We start from the raw sequence: 10,092 nt of genomic DNA on the forward strand, positions 1-10,092 counted from the left end.
GGAGCTGTTTTGCTGATTTAGCCATTGCGTAGACTGGTGGCTTGACCCTTATTATATTTCAGTATTTAAGATCATACTTTCTTTGGTAACATTGTATCAGTGACTGATGTAATATTTCCAAAATCCCTGTAGCCTCAAAAAAGGTCAGAAAATGTCCTCAAAATAGGCCAGTGAAAATATTTCTAGCCTAGGATTTACTTTCAGTTGTTGCAATATATGTTATCATTGTTTAATCACTAAGTCACGTTTGACTCTTTGCAACCCCATGGACTGTAGCCCACCAAGCTCTCGTCCATGGGATTTTCCAAGCAAGAATACTGGAGTGGGTTGCCATTTCCTTCTCCAGGGGATCTTCCCCACCCAGGGATGGAACTTGCACCTCCTGCATTAGCAGGCATTGGCAGCCTAATTTGTTATTGTTGAGCTGACAGGGAAGCTTATATAAACACATTAATACATGCTCATTAGGAAATCAGATATTTTCTATGTGGTGTTGTCAACAGGAAAGACCAAAGATCATATTCTTTTGTCCCAGGGCATTTCTGATTGCCTGCTTATTGTGTGTGTGTGTGTGTGTGCTTGTGTGCATATATTCACACATGCAATGCATGTCTATTATATTGTGCACACTCAGTCACTTCAGTCGTATCCAACTCTTTGTGACCCTATGGACTGTAGCCCTACCCAGGTTCCTTTGTCCATGGGATTCTCCAGGAAAGAATACTGGGAGTGGGTTGCCATTTCCTACTCCAGGGGCTCTTTCCAATCCAGGGAGCAAACCCGTGTCTCTTACATCTCCTGCATTGGCAGGTGAGTTCTTTACCACTAGCACCACCTAGGAAGCGTAGCTTGAGGTCCAAACCCATTTTCCAAAGCAAAAGTATTTTCTATATCTTTTGATAAACAAGTTGATAAGTTCTACAAACTCAGTGTGTACATTTTCTTCCCTTATTTAAGCAAGGGATTAAAGGGTTAGAACAACATAAAAGGGATTGGCTATCTATAGTGTATGCACCAGGGCTAACTTGCTGACTGCCATATGACGAAAGTGTTAGGAAGTCCTATCAACCAGACGGAATGCTCATTACTTACGCCTGGTGGGCATAGTTAAGAATGCAGGCCAGAAAAAAAGCTGTTTCTGTTTTCCTCATATCAGACTGTCTAGGGGGTATGTCTTCCCACTTTCCTTCCCTCTGTCCCCGTCACTGGTCTTCCATTTTCCCCCCAAATAAACATCTAATGATAAATATTCACAAAACTGTTGGGAAGTAGTAAATGAAGTTGGTTTCAAATCCAAGGCACAAGTGTAGTGATTCGTCCTGTGGTCAATGGAATGATGACACTGGTTGCTGTGTGTATTTACTCAAGGTTTTCCTCTACATCTTCCAATTTTATAACTTCTATGTGTTCATATTAAGAGGTGCTTCTTCGTTAGTTTTTAATGCCAGGCTGTCACAAGTGTTTCAAAAATTACAACGTGATTACTGGTTGATTGTTACGAACAACCAGTTCAGGACTTCCCTGGTGGTCCAGTGTTTAAGAATCTGCCTTTCAATGCAGGAGACACGGAGAATTAAGATCCCACATGCCGTGTAGCCACTGAGCCCCTGTGCCACAACTAGAGAGTCCGGGTGCCACAATGGAAGATCTCACATGACACAGCGAAGACTCTGTGTGCCTCAGAAAGCAGCTGAGAAGATCTTTTAATCATATCTAAGTATAAGGCCCAAACATACAAAACAGTATGTAAGGTCATAATCGAGAAGATGTCAAAATTTAGAGCTTGTTTTCCTTTGGGAGGGGCATTTTGTCAAAAACTGAAATACTTCTTTGAGGTTTGGTTGTGTTAGGTCTGTAACCTAAATTCACACAAAGTGAGCATTCAGTATTAAAATTTCCTTTCTTTGCAAAGTGTTACACTGGAAATGAAGAGCAGCCATTATTGTCTTAACCAACCATCACTGCCTGTTCAGACAGTGGTGTTATGCAATAGCTTTTTTGAATAGAAGCCTTAACTGCATTGATCGGTTACATGGGAGGATTATCTATTTAAAAAAATTTTTTTCATGCCATGTGACATGTGGGATCTTAGTTCCCTGACCAGAGAGTGAACCCACACCCTCTACATTTGAAGCACAGAGTCTTAACCACTGGACCACCGGAGAAGTCCCTAGGAAGATTATTTTTGACAAACCAGCATTTTTCACTTACAAAAACAAAGCAATTAGCCAATGGACTCTGCAATTAGGCCATTATTTACCATTCCTTGGCATACAATTTATTCCCCAAAGGGATGTAATGTACAATTGTTTGAATTTGGTACTGTAAACATGTATTACTTTTTTGAAAACTTTTTATTGACATATAACACACATGGAGAAAAGTGCACAAATCATAAATTTGCAACTCAGTGAATTTTGCAAAGCCACTACTGTAATCAGTACGCAGACTGAAAACAGGACATGATTAGCATCCTAGAAGCTTGTACATCCTTTCAGTCACTAATCCCTTTGTCCCAAGTATAACAGCTGCCATGACCTCTTAAACTGCTAATGTTTTGTTACTTTTTGAACTTAACGTAATTGGCATCATACAGTAGCTTTAATATACACTGGCAGTTTTCCAAAGTGGTTGTACCTAATTGTACTCCTCTCAGCTGTACGTGAGAGTTCCAGTTGCTCCCATCCTTACCAAGACTTCAGTGTTCATATATTACTTTTATAATAATAACAATAATAATGATGATTAATAATTATAAAACCATCTCAATTTGGAGGGAAAATATGAGACAGGCCATTTATAAGAAAATATACTAAAAATCATACTCAAGACCCCAACTATGTTATTTGAATTTAAAAATTCCACTCTTTTAATGACAACAACTAATTTATTGAGTTAACCAGGCCAATTGTCCTGTAGGATATCCCACCTGTTAGATTTACCTGTTTCCTCAGTCTCACTTAGCTTGTTCTTTTATCCTGTGGATTCTTGTAATTTAAAAGTTAGATCAAGAACACTTCATAGAAGGGCAGTGACCTTCACATCTCACCACACAGGAGGCAGACACCACCTAGAATCTCACCATTAGAGATGCTAGGACTGATCTCTGGGTTAAGATGGTGACTCCCAGATCTTTTCCTTGTAAAATTACACATTTATCCTTCCAATCTTCAATTAATTTGGAGGATGACTCCAACTATTTTTATATTAACCAAAAAAAGTATTTTTAAGGAACATTAAGATACAAGATGTGCCCTGGCAAAATTGTCATGAGTTTATCTACAGTATATGTTTCCCCAAGTTTATCTCTTTGACTCTTCTTTTTCTTCTTCCCCAGCACCTCTCACACCTACTCCCTCCTTATTTCCTAGGTCTATGGTGGTGCTAGACAGAGATGACAACCTAGTAGGAAAGGTATACCAGAAGAGCTGTGGCTCTAAACTCCTAAATACAGACTCCATAGGTTGGAAAAAGGACATGCACATCCTTTTGCTGTCCTCGTTAGTACAGTGGTGAGTATCCCTGCCTGTCACGTGGGAGACCTGGGTTCGACTCCCTGACGGGGAGGCAACACACCCTTTGGGCTTCCCTCGTGGCTCAACTGGTAAAGAATCCACTTGCAATGCGGGAGACCTGGGTTTGATCCCTGGGCTAGGAAGATCCCCTGGAGAAAGGAAAGGCTAACCACTCCACTATTCTGGCCAGGAGAATTCCATGAACCGAATAGTCCATGGGGTCACAAAGAGTCGGACACAACTGAGCAACTTTCGCTTCACTTCACTTGCATTTATTGCCTTTGCAGTGGCCTTCATTCTCAAGATGTTTTACAAACATGGATTGTTGGAGCAACCACTTTCCCCACACATAACAGTGTTCTCTAAAAACAATTTATGAACAAATATGGAATAAGCAGTTAACTATTAAAATGATAATTATTAACCCCACAAGAATACTACCAGCTGATGGGACCAATAATAATATAAGACATAAGAGCATAAAGAGGATTAGATATTTTCTTATAGTGTTTTCATAGTTTAGAAGAAAACATAATGAAAGGGAAAGATTCTGATTCTGCCAGTACACATAAGCTGTACAATTACTCACCAAACATTTGTCTTTTCAATTCACTGTGTCAATTCTTGATGTTGTTTTATTGTCCCATGAGGCATATTACTGGGTCTCAAGAGTGGAAAAATGCTAGAAGAATATTAAACCAGAACATGAATGATGGACATTCACCATGTGCTGAGCAGCCTGCAAATTATCATTTAATGTTAATTTATTAGATGATTGCTGAGCCAAAAGGACATAATACCCTTATGTAAATGTTCAGCCATGGACACTGTGCCCCAATACTTATTAACTCCAAGCTGAATATCAAATGGCGTGCGTCCAGAACTAAACATGCTCAAATAGGCAAGTACTTTGTCATGAAGAAGCAAGACCATTCAGTAAGGAGTACATGATGTCCTAAAACTGAGAGAGAGTTTTTTTCCCCCTTGAACAATATTAAAGGCTCAAGACAGAAAAAGTAGGCACTGAAGGAAAAAGCAAATAATGTGGTGGAAAAAAAAGAGCATTTCATCACTATACATTAGTTCACATTCTCTCCTGCCTCTATGTGAATAAATATTCTAAAGGTGCAGTGAAATTCCAGTTGCAATTATATCTGCAAGTCTTTCAAGGGTTTAGAAAAGAAATTGTCCTCTTTATCATGTAATGCACGACAGTAGGTGACTTGTATAATTCACTGGTTTATCTGCTCACCTTAGCATTTTCAATAATGGACTTGTGACTCTGTGATGCAATTTTTGTGGAGCCTTGAGTTTTATACAGCTGACCTGACAACCCTTTATATATAGTTGCCCACAGAGAACAAAGAGATTTTTTCTATTTTATGAGTCTTCCTGTGGCTCTGAGGGAGTCCCTGTCACACAGGATTGCCTGCATTGGTTCAAAAACCCATATATCCTTTAAATGATCAGTGCAGAAAGAATTTTTTGCCCCTGTTTCCCATATGCAAGGCATATCTTTTTTTTCAGATTCTAGTACAGTGTTTAGCACAAAACAGATGTCTGCGAAATGACTGTTGAACGAATACGTGAGAAAATGCTGTATGATAGCAATTCAAGAGTGTATGCTTGGAGAAAGTCTTGAAGCTTAAATGCCAAGAATGTAAACAATTTGGCCAGTTTGAGGATTTCCTGAGCAACTGAAACTATTTAGTCTTTCAGATGATGCCTTTCAGTAGGAGTGGGGGCAAAGTGTAGGAGCAGAGTACACTAACGGAGCTGTTCTTGTAATTATGTTCTTTTGCTCTTGGATGGAAGCATGGCATTCCTGTGAATCTCATATGCGCAACATACATTCTCAGAAAACACACAGCAACAAATAACCTAGCAGGAAAGGGCAGGCGTGAGCATTTTTATCAGTGCTGATTAGCAAACATGGCAGCTAGATGCATGACTTTGTCATGTATTGTCTGGGGAGGAGACTCGCATCCCTGAAAGAAGTACCTAGCTACCATCTGCTTTGTCCCTTGAAGACTACTGACTTCTTTTAGTCTACAAACTCTTGTGGCTCCATGTCTTACCTCCTGGGGAAGACTCGTTTGTGACTTTCACCTAGATCTCTCTAGGACTGGCAGTCTCCTTCTGGTTTTGCTGAGAGCCATTCAAATCATCTGTCACAGTCCACATCACCCTTTAGGTCCCCACCATCTCTCAACAATCCTGGCAAACTGGTCAGGATAGGAGATAATGATCATTTCAGGAGGAAGCTACATTGTTACTGTGTACTTTATTTGGGACTTAATTCCTATCTGCTTTGCATTAACCACAGCATCTCATCAACCCTGCTCCGCCTTGCCATGTTCACTGACCCTCGGTATCCACTACTGGGTCTGCCGTCTCTCAGTCAGTGACATGCCAGGGGCTCCACAGTGAAAAGTGTGCTTACCTCTTCAGGTCCATTTGGATCCAACCAGTCACTCAGCGTAAAGGGTAGTAAGTCTGACTGTGTGTTGTTAAATCTGTTCTCCATTTGTTGGATGTGATTATAATAAAGCCATCACTTTCCAAAAGCAGTCAAAAGAAGAAGGGAGGATAGGACTATAAGGAACCTCTGAACACCACAAAATAAATGAGGAATTCAAGAGACCAAGGCCTATATATTATAAAAATACTACATAACAAAAGAAATCTCTTGACCAGTGGCCAATGTCTCTAACAGTGAATCTTTTGATATGAGTCCCAAAGTAAGAAACAATAGAGAGGAAGAGTTGGCAGAGGTGGGGGAAATGGCAACAAATCAGTGGAACTTACAGTAAAAGTGGGAGTGGTCAATTAGATGTGGTCATGGTGGCCATGAGAAGGGATCATTTGACCACTGAGAGAAAGAGAGCTAATGGGTGGCGAAACAGAGAGATTGGGCCACTTGGGTTGAAACTTGAAAGTGTTTGAGGGAAGGGCTGGGATGATTTTATTAATCACATGGAAAAGGCTGAAAATATATCTCTACTTCATGGTATACAGGAAATAAATTTCACATGGATTAAGGACTTTAATGTGAAAGTCAAAACTTAAAAACTCACAGAAAAAAATAGAATATAATTTTATGAGAAAAGAGCAAGGAGAGACTTCTCAAACAAGTTATAAAAAGTGCACAACTTATGGGAAGAGATTAATGTTTGACTCCATTAAAATTAAGAATTTCTGTTCCTCAAACGAAACCGAAAAGGGGAGTGGAAAGATAAAGCATCAACCAGAAGAAAGTATCTATACTTATAAATAAAAATTTTATTCAAAAGATTTAGCAATAAGTATTGCATTGTTTGTTGTGTCTTTCAGTCGTCTAGTCACGTCTGACTCTTTGTGACCCCATGGACTGCAGTACACCAGGAGTCTCTGTCCTTCACTATCTCCTGGAGTTTGATCAAACTCCTGTCCATTGAGTTGGTGCCATCTAACCATCTTATCCTCTGTTGCCCCCTTCTCCTCCTGCCTTCAATTTTTCCCAGCATCAGAGTCTTTTCCAATGAGTTGACTCTTCATATCAAGTAGACAAAGTATTGGAGCTTCAGCTTCAGTATCAGTCCTTCCAATGAATATTCAGGGTTGATTTCCTTTAGGATTGACTGGCTTGATCTCCTTGCTGTCCAAGGGACTCTCAAGAGTCTTCTCCAGCACCACAATTTGAAAGCATCAGTTCTTCAGTGCTCAGCCTTCTTTATGGTCCAACTCTCACATCTGTACATGATTACTGGAAAAACATAAGTTTGACTATATGGACCATAAACATCACCAATTAGAATGGATGCCAACCATAAACTACTAACGAATTCATCCAAACTTGGTATTCCTACATACCACAAAGGATTGGTACCCAGAATATATAAAGAAGCCATAAATAAATATATGTATATATTACACATACAAGTAGCAAACTGGGCAAAAGATCTAAATAGGCATTTCACAGAAGAGGGAACACAAAACACCAAAATAATGTATGAAAAGACAGAGCACCTCATTAGTAATCATGAAAACATAAATAACAACCCACAGTAAAATCCCATTTCTCAGACTTCCTTGGTGGCTCAGTGGTAAGGAATCCATCTGCCAATGCAGGAGACATGAGTTTGATCCCTGAACCAGGAAGATCCTACAGGCCGAGGAGCAACTAAGCCTGTGCGTCCCAACTATTGAGTCTGTACTCCGGAACCCAGGAGCCACAACTACTGAACCCACATGTTGCAACTACTGAAGCCCATACCTCAGAGCCTGTGCTCCACAGTGAGAGAAGCCACTGCAATGAGAAGCCACGCATCACAACTAGCGAGTAGTCCCCACTTGTATCAAGTAGAGAAAAGCCTGCTCAGCAACAAAGATCCAATTTTTTAAATCCCATTTTTCAGCCATCAGATGTTAAAAAGTTTAGTCAACTGCAGTGGTAGCACAAATGTGAAGTAATAGGAACACTCTTTCATGTTGATAAAAAGGTAAACTAGTCCAATCACTTTAGATGGGGAAACAGAATGTTTTATGAAAATTATTCAAATATTAATACATGATCTTTTTCAAATTGACATATGTATATTCAGATATACATATCTTTTACACAGGAATATTCACATTTAGAATTATTCACATTTTAAAAGGAAAAGCAGAACAAAAAAATTATAAGGTGGTTGTAGAAAAGTAGATACAGTATAAACTATTAGCTGATAAGTGCATCAGCATAAAGTGCATTAAAAAATCAGAACATTAATTACCTGTGAGGAGGGAGAATCATGGGAGAATAATAAGATGGGGAAGCTACAAAGTGGACTTTGCCTGGATCTGTAAGATTTTATTTCTTTAATAAACTCTGCAGGCAATATGGGGAAAGATTTTTATTTAAAAATTTAGATGTGTGACTAGATTGATGCTTGCTATATAATTTTCTGCACTTTTCTTTGTCCCTTAGTGGAAAAGAAGAATTCCATTAAATAAAAGCCTAAGTTTTGATATTTTGGCAATTGAACAATGACGTTTCAATGCTTTGGAAAACTCATATCTAGAATGACTTGATCAAGAGATCAGGAAGACTAAGGGGGAAAGTAGAGGATACTTCTGCAGGAAATCAATTACTTTTAAATGTAATATATATTGCATCATCCACTACATAGAGTCATGAATTTATATAAAATTGTAGTTGGTTGAATTTAAGAGTTTTGCTTGTTTTATGCCTGTTTTTTGTGTGCAAACAAGTCAATATGAATACCATTCATTGCATACATCTAATTTGCATTATTAAAATATATCACCTTTATTGATTCTTTGCCTTATAACTCATATTTTTCTTATAGTTTTGATCATAATTTAAAACAAGTTTAAAAAATTTTACCCTAAATTGTTCCTTCTATATTTTAAATAAGGAAAATAATTTTTAGTTTTGTGCAATGGGTGATTTCAGTACTTAATGCATGCAATTATATAACTATTTTTTAAAGGCTAAAACTTCTCAGTGTAAAGCTAACATTCACAATTTATGTGTAAACATTTAATACATTTATTCACAACTAACATAATTATTTTTAAATTAATTTAATTGAAATTTCTAGTGTTGAATATTTCATTGCAGAAGATACTTTAAAAAAGGTTAGATCATTTTCAATTAATTGGGTAAATCCATTAAAAATTTCAAATTAGTTTTATAATTCTAAAATAAATTTATTTGCCAACAGATGACAATTTTAATCTTTCTGTATTCAAATATAGAGTAAACTGGCTTGATATAAGACACTCAAATTGAAAATTGATTTAGTAAGTATAAAATTTCAATTTACTATGTATATCTATTAAAGTGAGCTTAATAACCTGTAAGGCAATTATTATTGAATTATTGTAAATCAGTAAAGAGATGTAGACACATATCCTTGTAATAATATTTTTCCCACTTTGTGAAAAATAAGTTTACCTGTATTTCTCTAATAAACTAACTTGTTTGAATTTTAGTTTTGATCTAGGATGGGGAGAAAATTCGTAGTGCTTTTAAGATTTGAATAAATTTACTTTACATTTCTATAAAATATTAGATTACTACTTTGTAACTGCTTTATACTTTTCAATATGCTAAAAGCACAGTATGCCATGAAATTTCCCTATTTTAGTTTAAAGGTTTTCTTCTTACATTTATTAGATGTAGATCATTTGCAATACAGTGGCATTGTTATATTTCATCTTTTAACATTTTTATGATGAAAAGGCAATGATCATTGTGTTCTCAATTTTCTATTCCCAGACAAGTAATTTTATTCTGGGCTTCAAGTATTAAGTCTCTTCCAGAAGTGTTGAAAAACTGTCATGTCATACATGCCTTTTATTCTTACTAAGTCTAGCATTTGGAAACTCCAGAAGATACTGTAAGTAAAGCTATTATCGAATGCAGAATCAATTCTCTATAGAAACAGATTGAGATCTGGGACAATTGAAGGAAAGAAGACCTACCGTATGGAAATTAAAATAGCCTCTGAAAAATTCAACAATGAAACAGCTCAAATTACACTCCCAGGCAGAAATACCACAGGCTTCTGGCTTACAAAGAAAATCAATC

General features: G+C 37.4%; 1 non-coding gene across 1 annotated transcript; it reads left to right on the forward strand.

Moving 5' to 3' along the window:
- Nucleotides 1–3,495: 3,495 nt before the first annotated feature.
- TRNAD-GUC lies at nucleotides 3,496–3,567 on the forward strand. Its single transcript has one exon. It is a non-coding gene; the product is annotated as a tRNA-Asp (tRNA).
- The last annotated feature ends 6,525 nt before the right edge of the window (nucleotides 3,568–10,092 follow it).

The sequence above is a fragment of the Bison bison genome, unplaced genomic scaffold (genome assembly GCF_000754665.1).
Source record: "Bison bison bison isolate TAMUID 2011002044 unplaced genomic scaffold, Bison_UMD1.0 scf7180017864035, whole genome shotgun sequence".
Taxonomy (NCBI): Eukaryota; Metazoa; Chordata; class Mammalia; order Artiodactyla; family Bovidae; genus Bison; species Bison bison.